Here is a 9,865-nt window from a genome sequence, read left to right as displayed (position 1 = left end):
CTGAAATTTCACGACATAGCAATCTAGTCATTGTGTTAGGGGTCAACAAAGATTTTGTGATTTTAACATTTTAGTAAAAACCCACACGTGATTTGCTACAGTAATGGAGCTTAATTACAAGACACATGTACTGAAATGCTTAATTGTAAACTGCTAGCATTGAAGAAATATTTTGACAATTCTGATCTGATGCAGCAGTTATTTGCTATTTTATATTGATAGTGCTTATGGTTTATTTTTGAAGCCATGGGCGATATAAATATAGGCAGCCGTGCAGCAGACAAATGTGAGTAAAGAAAGCCTTAGTTTTATTTTCCAGTTATAGAAAATAGACACTGAAGGGTGTGATGCTTATTAACATTGGGTTGTATTCTCCTGTATGTGTAATGGGAGATTATAGGTGTACCTGTCTCCACAGTTTAAGGAGTTCTGTGTATTCATGCAGTCTATTTAATTCATGCTCAAGTTACCTAGTTAATCAAAGGTTTTTTTCAAACCTGCCTTGCATATAAGCCCACATTAAAAGCACCTGGCTAGCATGTGTTCTTAATCAGCATAGGCAGAGTGTCAAATTTAGGAAGGTCATTCTGAATCACTACTTCAAAAATTTGAGTTAAAACCTTTAAGCTTGTTTTTAATGTTTTTAAAATCTAATTAACTTTGAGAGATCTTCTGATAATACACATTTTTAAAGTATAGCTAAATTTTAGGACAATGCTAATTTAAGCACCCTAGATATTACGTAATGTGCAACCTTAGAAGTCCTCCAGAGAACTGCAGTTCTTCACTTTCATGTTGTCCACTATCATACTAGCTCTTATAGAATTAGCTATTCCAAATATTACCAGTTTTATTTTAAAACACTTTGTGATTAGGGTGTTTATGCATGGAATCACTGGTGTTCATCAGAACTGTTTGCTCTATCTTGTTGAAAATGCAGTTGGCTTTTTAACATTTGAGAGTTGTATCAAAATCAGTTTTCTTGCTTTGTGTATAGGTGTTGTTAGTTTTTATTATTTCTTGGCTTTTTTAATATTACAATGCCGTAATGCGAAGAAGTATGGACATAAATATTACAAGGGAATTAGTTAATAGTTTAAAAGGTAAGTAAATATCCATGAGGATACAAGTTTCTTTGAATGGTTTAAAAATGGAATCATAAAAATCTTAACTGTGCTTGAACTTGCAATGAAAACTGGAAGTTTTATACTAATTAAATCCTTCATATATGTTTTCATTTTTTTTTTATCAGTGGAACTCTTTAAATTGCTCATTCTATATCATTCTTCTCCCCACTTGGCTGATCTCATTACGTACTTTTGTTGCAGACAATGTGAGTGTATTTGTTTGCTGTTAGTCTATTATTTTTAAGTGTCATCAAAAGGGAATAACTTTTTGATTGGAGCAGTTTTTGCGAAGTCTTTACCTGATACATGAATGTATAGCAGTAAAGGTGACAACGCAAGCTTTGTTTTATTCTTCATACCCCCCCCCCCCTTTTTTTAATGGGCTGATGTTACTGAAGACTTTTTTAATGTTAAAAACAATCCAAAGAGATTAATCTTTACATAGACACCAAAAAAAGAGTCCCAGAGATCTTTTTTATTTCTAATAATAATTGTAGTGGCTATGAAATAAAAACTTGAGTTTAATTTTAAGCCATAGCATTTATTAGTGCTATGCAGTCACATTCCTTTCAGCTGGTAAAGTTATGAATGAGTGATACAGCACCTAAATGGTATTGCTTCTGAAGCAACCCTTTGAATTGAATGTGCTTTTGGTTAAAGGACATAGGTTTTGGAAAGGATATTCCAGTATGAATTTGTGAGTGTTTTGTCAATTTTCCATAAGCAGGATTTGGAGTAAGTCGCAGTGGCTAATGATCATAATTTAGCCCATATATCTAGAATATTCTTAAGCAGTTAACTACAATTTGGAGTTCACAAAAAACTTATGGATTGTAGCTTAAGGTATTATTTTCAGTTAATTCTCCTGTGGAGAATATTACTTTGTTTTCTACTAGTTTATGGTCCGTTCTTAAAATAAACATGGCGGTTTTAATCAATGTTGTATAACATTTTATAGTGAAAGGGGAAAATTGTTGGAACGGTAAAGACTTTCTTTCCTTTATGTGTTAAAATGTGCCAATAACCTAAATACATACTGTTTTATACAATGAGATACTACTGCAAGACTTTCTGTTCTGCAGTGCTTTCGATATTTTGGTTTTCATACCTGAATGATCGTTGTGTTTTTTGTATCTTGTAAGATGGCCTCACTTTTGTGTTTTAAGCATTAGCTTGTTTTTTTAAGAGGAAGTTTATGTTCTAATTCTTTACTGAGAACACAATATTGAGATCCTAGCTGTTTTACATATAACTGCCTTTTAAATTTTATCCATTAAGTTCATTTGCATCCCGTGGCCATCTGTAATGTTTCCTGTAGTTGTATGTACTTTTAAGTGCACGCTTATCCATTGTACACATAAGACATTTTTGTGCTGAAATATATTAAGTGGGATTTTTGTAGCAAAGCATTCTATTTTTCTGTTCTACAGTATTTGTGTTGTTTTCTACATTAACCTTCAGTTTAAACACTGGTGTATTTGTTTTAATTTTTTAGCAACTTGACTCTTAGAAGCCTTAGACTAATTTTTTAGTAAGTACTAAACCAAAAATTATAAATTTATTAAGATGTGGCCTTACATATAGCATTCCTTGTGTTTGTAATGTGAGATTTTTGATTTAGAGAATTCAGAAGATTCAGGATTAAAATAATTTATTGTAAGCTGAAATAGCAAATGTGTTTTAAAATGTCTAGGCTTCTGGGAGGAAGTTCTTATACTCTTCTTTCTTGGAATCAGAAAGAAGTAATACGAAGTTTTATAAATACTCGATATTCAGGCAGTTGTATTGTGTTCAGATTGATTTAGGTTTGTCTTAACCAATTTCTTTAAAATTTCAGGTTGTTGGTATTCACTCTGAATGTGCAGCTATTACGGTTTTTTATGGGACATATAAACACTTGGTTAGGTTTATATCGATTTTAATGTTTTAAAGACTTCCTGCTATATTAATTAGCCTCTTGTAATGGGAGTTTTTAAAAATTTTAAGTAGAGTTTAATTGAAGTCACACAAATCTTGAAATGGTATCTGCAGATAGTAAATACTTCAGAGAGTTTTTCATGTGGGAGTATCCTAAAATTCCGCCATGGATGTAAATGTTTTACATTAGTTTCATAATTGGACAGACCCTGCATTTAGTGGAAACATTTCATTTTGAAGATGTGTTTTTTTCATCTCATTGTTACTGCGTAATCCTTCCCAGCACTTGTAAGTTAAATTATTTTAACATGGTGAATTCATGTTTATTTTTTTACTTTGAAAATTGTAGTACTCAGGTGGTATTTAATGGGAAAAGATCCTTTGGGGTAAATCATAATGTGTTCTAAGGAATGCATCTATAACATTGACGACTTTAGCCTTAAAAAAAAAGGTCTATTATTCCTCCTTCCTCTTCATTCCATGATATATTAGCAAAGTAGTTTACAGCCTTGTACAGCCTTACAAAGTTGTTTTACAATTTTTAATAGAAAGCCCTTAACAAAAAATTGTATCATATTACCAGTATACGTGAATTACTGAACCACGGTTGTAAATAATTTTATCTAATACCGGAAGGCCAAAGAAAGTCTTAAAATTTTAGCTATTGACTCTATGGTGACTTCACAGTAAAATTTCTGTGCAAAAGGTAAGGTGATATTTGATCAAATAAACACATCTTTTTGGTGTCCATGAGAAATAGACTTCCATATTAGCTTCTATTAAAAAACTCATTCCATTTTATTAAAATGATTGTAATTGCAATTTTGTGTTTAATGTTTACTTTGTCTTTTCTTTCTTTAGCATTTAGGTGACTGTTCAGCAGTTTGCTATATGGCCATTGTTGGCCTTTAAACTGCACTAGTAACGAGCATGGTATTTATCTTGTATTGAAAATAAAACACAGTTTTTATAAGACTTTGTAGTTTGTCTTTTTTGTTTGACTTATGATTTGTTAACCATTGTATATGGTGTGAATAATAACCCATATATATGCAATATAACAGAAATTGGTATTTTATCTTTAAGCCACCCTCCTGGATAGTGGTTATTTTCTTTTGTGTTGCCATTTTGATGGTCTTTAAAGCAGATGATATCTGACTAAAATTAGGATTTAGAAACCTAAAAGATTTTTAGGCTGCTTTATTTTTAAATCTTAAGATTCAGAGAACATTTGTTTAATTTTAGAGGATTTTAACCTTACTAGACTTTAATCAGACCTTTTTCTCCAACTGGAGAGTTAACTGGCAGCTAGGCATCTCTATTTGAATGTCTGATAGCCATCTCAAAGATAACATGCCAAGGCTGAATTCTTTACCCTCATGCATTCCTCACCACCTGCTCAGCCCCAACAACTAGCATCAGCATCATTTCAAATGCTTAGGGCCAATACTTTGAAATTATTCACTCTTCTTACACCCTACATCCAGTACAGCAAGAAATCTTTTTGTCTACTATATCTAGAATCTGACAGCTTAATTACCACTCCCACTACTTGCATTTTTTGCCTTTATTACTGGTGTAATTCCTAACAGGTCTCCATGCTTTCTGCCCCTGCCTCCCTATAGTCTGTTCTTGGCACAGCTGTCAGAGTTTCTGTCATATCTCTGTTCAGAGTCCTGCTGTGACTCCCCATTCCTACTAGAGTAAAACTTCAGTCCTTAAAATGTTCCTCTGTGATTTGGCTCCTAGTAACCTCTGGCCAGACCTCCCAGTACCTCTCTGCCTGCTCACTGCATTCCAGCCATTCTGGGCCTCCTTTTTATGTACTATTTTTGGCCACATCACATGAGTTACCTGGCCAGGGATTGAACCTGGACTCTCAGTAGTGAGAGCTTGGAGTCCTAACGACTGAACCTCCAGGGAAGTACCCTGGCCTCCTTTTCAGTCCAGGCACGTTCCTCTAAAATTCTTAAAGAAGAGGGTGACGAAGGATGAGATCGTTGGATGGCATCACTGATTCAGTGGACATGAACTTGGGCAAACTCTGGGAGATAGGGAAAAGGAGGTCTGGCGCGCTGCAAGTCCATGGGGTCGCAAAGAGACAGACTTGGTGACTGAACAACAGCAAATATTCCTCTTAGCATTTAGACCATTTTCCTTGCTTGGAATGCTTTGGATATCTGCATGACAATGTTATCTTAATGAGGTTTATTTTCACCTTTCTGTTGAATGGAACCCACTATCTTCCTCCATTCTGCTTTTTCTGAAGTGTTTTTTAGCTAACAATACTTATTATTCGGAGAAGGCAATGGCACCCCACTCCAGTACTCTTGCCTGGAAAATCCCACGGACGGAGGAGCCTGGTAGGCTGCAGCCCATGGCTTCGCTAAGGGTTGGACACGGCTGAGCGACTTCACTTTCATTTTTCCCTTTCATGCACTGGAGAAGGAAATGGCAACCCACTCCCGTATTCTTGCCTGGAGAATCCCAGGGGCGGCGGAGCCTGGTGGGCTGCCGTCTGTGGGGTTGCACAGAGTTGGACACTAGTGAAGCGACTTAGCAGCAGCAGCAGCAGCAGCACATATAATTAGCACAATGTTACGTTTGTTTTATGTAAGACTAAGGCATATGAAAGCATGGGTCTTGTAGGTCCCAAGTGCCTACTTAAATAAGCAAATTGCATGTAGATGTTCAATAAATAATGAATATCGTGAAAGTTTAGCTCTACCACATTATCCGGTTAACTTAAGCTTATGACAGTACAGTGATAAGAGCTAATTCAGCATCTTTCAAATTGTAAGTTCAGTTTAGTCGCTCAGTCATGTCCGACTCTTTGCGACCCCGTGAATCCCAGCACACCAGCCCTCCCTGTCCATCACCAACTCCCGGAGTTTACCCAAACCCATGTCCGTCGAGTCAGTGATGCCATCCAACCATCTCATTCTCTGTCGTCCCCTTCTCATCCTGCCCCCAATCCTTCGCAGCATTAGGGTCTCTTCCAGTGAGTCAACTCTTCGCATGAGGTGGCCAAAGTATTGGAGTTTCAGCTTCAACATCAGTCCTTGCAATGAACACCCAGGACTGATCTCCTTTAGGATGGACTGGTTGGATCTCCTTGCAGTCCAAGGGACTCTCAAGAGTCTTCTCAAACACCACAGTTCAAAAGCATCAATTCTTCGGCACTCAGCTTTCTTCACCGTCCAACTCTCACATCCATACATGACCACTGGAAAAACCATAGCCTTGACTAGATGGACCTTAGTTGGCAAAGTAATGTCTCTGCTTTTAAATATGCTATCTAGGTTGGTCATAACCTTTCTTCCAAGGAGTAAGCGTCTTTTAATTTCATGGCTGCAATCACCATCAGCAATGATTTTGGACCCCCAAAAATAAAGTCTGACACTGTTTCCACTGTTTCCCCATCTATTTGGCATGAAGTGATGGGACCAAATGCCATGATCTTAGTTTTCTGAATGTTGAATTTAAGCCAACTTTTACACTCTCCTCTTTCACTTTCATCAAGAAGCTCTTTAGTTCTTCACTTTCTGCCATAAGGGTGGTGTCATCTGCATATCTGAGGTTATTGATATTTCTCCCGGCAGTCTTGGTTCCAGCTTGTGTTTCTTCCAGCCCAGCGTTTCTCATGATGTACTCTGCATATAAGTTAAATAAGCAGGGTGACAATATATAGCCTTGACGTACTCCTTTTCCTATTTGGAACCAGTCTGATCCATGTCCAGTTCTAACTGTTGCTTCCTGACCTGCATACAGGTTTCTCAAGAGACAAGTCAGATGGTCTGGTATTCCCATCTCTTTCAGAATTTTCCAGTTTATTGTGATCCACACAGTCAAATGCTTTGGCATAGTCCATAAAGCAGAAATTGTAAAGTATGTAACGAAAGAAAACACTGGTCATGGTAAACACTCTTCCAACAATGCAAAAAACGACTACACATGGACATCCCCAAATAGTAGTACCGAAATCAGATTGATTATATTCTTTGCAGCTAAAGATGGAGAAGCTCTGTACTATAAGCAAAAATGAGACCTGGAGCTGACTGTGACTCAGATCATGAGCTCAGATCATGAGATCCTTCGCAAAATTCAGGCTTAAATTGAAGAAAGTAGGGAAAAACAAGTCATTCAGGTATGACCTAAATCAAATCCCTTATGGTAATACAGTGGGGGTGACAAATAGATTGAAGGGATTAGATCTAGTAGACAAGAGTGCCTGAAGAACTATGGACAGGTATGCAGGAAGTAGTGACCAAAACCATTCTAATTGCCTCAGATACACAGGTGATACCACTCTAATGCCAGAAAGTTAGGAATTCAAGAGCTTCTTGAAGGTGTCAGAGGAGAGTCGAAAAGTTGGTGTAAAGCTCAACATTGAAAAAACTTAATGGCATCCAGTACCATTACTTCAAGGAAAATGGGGAAAAAATGGAAGCAGTGACAGATTTTGTTTTCTTGGGCTCCAGAATAACTGCAGACGGTCACTTTAGCCATGAAATTAAAAGACCTTTGCTCCTTGGAAAGTTATGCAAGCCGCGATGTATTAAAAAAGTTATCACTTTGCCAACCAAAGTGCATACAATCAAAGCTATGGTTTTTCCAGTAGTCCTGTCCAGATGCGAGAGTTGGACTGGAAAGAGATGAAACCAGTCAATCCTAAAGGAAAGGAAAAGAAAGGGAAGGGAAGTCGTTCGGTCATGTCTTGACTCTGCGACCCCATGAACTGTACCCCACCAGGCTCCTTCACCCATGGAATTTTCCAGGCAAGGATACTGGAGTGGGTTGCCATTTCCTTCTTCAGAGGAATCGTCCTGACCCAGGGATCGAACCAGGGTCTCCCACACTGCAAGCAGACTCTTATCTTCTAAGCCGCCAGAGAAGCCCTCCTAAAGGAAATCAATCCTGAATATTCATTGGAAGGACTGATGCTGAAGCTCCAGTATTTTGGCCACCTGATGCGCAGAGCCATCTCATTGGAAAAGACCCTGATACTGGGAAAGATAGAGGGCAAGAGAAGGGAACACAGAGGATGAGATGGTTAGATAGCATCAACAATTCAACAGACATGGATTTGAGCAAACTGGGAGACAGTGGAGGACAGGAGCCTGGCTTACTGCAGTCCATGAGGTCACAAAGAGTTGGATAGGACTTAGGGACTGCACAACCACCACCACAAAATAATGAAAATTGCCACTTAAACCATTTTAAGTGTCCACTTTAGTCGCCTTAAGTATATTCACAGTGTGCAATGCAGCTATTACCTCTATACATGTCCAGAAAGTGAAAGTCGCTCAGTTGTGTCCTACTCTCTGCGACCTGATGGACTGTACAGTCCGTGGAATTCTCCAGGCCAGAATATGGAGTGATTGCCTTTCTCTTCTCCAGGCGATCTTCCCAACCCAGGGTCAAACCCAGGTCTCCTGCATTGCAGGCGGATTCTTTACCAGCTGAGCCACAAGGGAAGCCCTACATGTCCAGAACTTCATCCTAAAGAAATCCTGTACCCACTAAACAACTGACCATTCCTGTCCCACTACTAGCCCCTCCCTGGCAACTAATATACTTTCTATGATTTGTGTATTCCAGATTATATAAGTAGAATTATAGAATATGTTGTCTTATGTGGCTGGCTTATTTCACTTAGCATACAGTTTTCAGGATGCATGTTGTAGCGTGAATCAAAATTTCATTCCTTCTAAGACAATATTATGTTGTATGTATATACCACATTTTGTTTATCAATTTATCTGTCAGTGGCCATTTGGGTTGTTTCCACCTTTTGCTATGGTGAATAATGCTGCTTTGAAGATCAGTGTATAAGTATCTGTTTAAATCTCTTCTTGCAGGTCTTTTAGATACATACTTGGGAGTGGAATTGCTGTATTTTATAGTAAATCCCAGGTGCTAGTGGTAAAGAGCCCACTTGCCAGTGCAGAAGCTGTAAGAGAAGTGGGTTCATTCCCTGGGTGGGGAAGATCCTCTGGAGGAGGGCATGGCAACTCACTCCGGTATTCTTTCCTTGAGAATCTCATGGACAGAGGAGCCTGGGGTTGCAAAGAGTCAGACACAACTGAAGCAGCTTAAACATGCACACACACGATAATTCTATAACTTCCCAAGTGGTGCAGTGATAAAGATACTACTTGCCCACACTGGAGACACAAGAGACATGGGTTCTATCCCTGGGTTGGGAAGATCCCCTGGAGTAAGAAATGGCAATCCACTCCAGTATTGTCTGGAAAGTTCCGCGGACAGAGGAGCCTGGTGGGCTATACAGTCCATGGGGTCACAAAGATGCAGACACAACTGAGCAACTGAGCACACAGACACAAGGTAATTCTATATTTAACTTTGAGGAACCCTGAAACTTTCCCACAACAGCTGTATATTCCATCAGCCATGCATGAAAATTTCAGTTTCTCCATATCTTGAATAAACTTATTTTCCGTTTTTCTTATAATAGCCATCTTTTGGGTATGAAGTATGACACTGTGAACTGTGATTGTTATTTTTATTTTTCCGTGAGTTTTATCATTTTTGCCTAATGTAGTTTGACAGTGTTGTGAGAGACATACACATAAAGTGTTGTTATGTATCTTGGGGAATTGACCCTTTTCTCATTATGTAATGTCTCTCTTTTATCAACTGTGATTTTTAAAATGACTCATGTTTAGCCAGTCTTTCCAAAGCATTTAATGAAGTTGTCTTTGAACCACGTGTGTTTGCAATCATATTTTGTTGCTTTGCATAATATTAAGTCATGAAATCACAGAAGATACTATCAGTGTAGTTTCCGAACACACACA

This window comes from Giraffa tippelskirchi, chromosome 4, assembly GCF_054371585.1.
Source record: "Giraffa tippelskirchi isolate mGirTip1 chromosome 4, T2T-mGirTip1v1.2.pri, whole genome shotgun sequence".
Lineage (NCBI taxonomy): Eukaryota > Metazoa > Chordata > Mammalia > Artiodactyla > Giraffidae > Giraffa > Giraffa tippelskirchi.
Note: the sequence above shows the minus strand (reverse complement) of the source record.